The sequence below is a fragment of the Saccostrea cucullata genome, unplaced genomic scaffold (assembly GCF_032062105.1).
Source record: "Saccostrea cucullata isolate Sc308-1 unplaced genomic scaffold, CSIRO_AGI_Scuc_v1 ctg3963, whole genome shotgun sequence".
Taxonomy (NCBI): domain Eukaryota; kingdom Metazoa; phylum Mollusca; class Bivalvia; order Ostreida; family Ostreidae; genus Saccostrea; species Saccostrea cuccullata.
The window spans coordinates 1,518-3,034 of record NW_026932751.1 but is presented as its reverse complement, the minus strand read 5'-3'; positions in this window follow the sequence as shown (position 1 = coordinate 3,034).

Sequence of the window (1,517 nt, the reverse complement as noted above, 5' to 3'; positions counted from 1 at the left end):
TTCTTGAGAAGAAGATTTTTAAAGAATTTTTCTATATATTTCTATGTAAAACTTTAGTTGGCCATTTTGACCCCGCCCTACCCCTTGGGGGTCATGATTTGAACAAACTTGAATCTACACTACCTGAGGATGCTTCCATATAAATATGATCAATTATGGCTTTGCTATTCTTGAGAAGAAGATTTTTAAAGAATTTTCCTATATATTTCTATGTAAAACTTTGGTCGGCTATTTTGGCCCCGCCCTTCCCCTGGGGGTCATGATTTGAACAAACTTGAATCTACACTACCTGAGGATGCTTCCAAATAAATATGATCAATTATGGCTTTGCTATTCTTGAGAAGAAGATTTTTAAAGAATTTTCCTATATATTTCTATGTAAAACGTTGGTCGGCCATTTTGGCCTCGCCTACCCCAGGGGTCATGATTTGAACAAACTTGAATCTACACTAACTGAGGATGCTTCCATATAAATATGATCAATTATAGCTTTGATCTTCTTGAGAAGAAGATGTTTAAAGAAGTTTCCTTTATATTTCTATGTAAAACTTTGGTCGGCCATTTTGGCCCCGCCCTACCCCCGGGGGTCATGATTTGAACAAACTTGAATCTACACTACCTGAAGATGTTTCCCCATAAGTTTCATCTTTCCTGGCACAGTGGTTCTTGAGAAGAAGATTTTTAAAACATGCCACCAAATTTTCATTAATTCCCAATTATCTTCCCTTGGATGAGGGCGTGGCCCTTCATTTGAACAAACTTGAATCCCCTTTACCCAAGGATACTTTGTTGCAAGTTTGGTTGAAATTGGCCCAGCGGTTCTTGAGAAGAAGTCGAAAATGTGAAAAGTTTACAGACAGACAGACAGACAGACAGACGGACGCCGGACAAAATGTGATCAGAAAAGCTCACTTGAGCCTTCGGCTCAGGTGAGCTAAAAACTACAAAATACGAATGTGGATTATGTCATAGATACTTTACAACCATACAGTCTGTGCTCTATCATTTACGCACGAAGCAATGGAAACTTTTGACATTTTAACTGCACCAAAATTGAAATGTATATATATAGCGTTTCGATCCAGGAATAATATGGTACAGTACAGACAAGTGATATAATTTTTTAGTTGTTGATAAATATATAAAACGTTTTTTACGAAGCTCACAAAGTTCATTTTCCAGAATGTTTCATTTTCCAACAACTTGTTTAAAGTTTGATGTTAGAGAAAATTCGGTCCGACAAAGTTGTGTGATGAAAAAACGACATTAATTAAGACACATTATGATGAATATAACTGTTTAATTTAAATTATGAAGAAACGCAAGTAATGAATTTGAAAAAAAAAATGCTGTCAATGGTGATGCACTGTTTGTTTAATTAAAATCAAATAAAAGCACGAAAAATGATTTCATGATTTATTTTTTAGATGGTGAAAGAATGTTATTAACTATAAATTATACCAGGGGCTTGTTTAACAATTGCATCTGCATGCAAAAGTTGTATTATGAGAGTATTG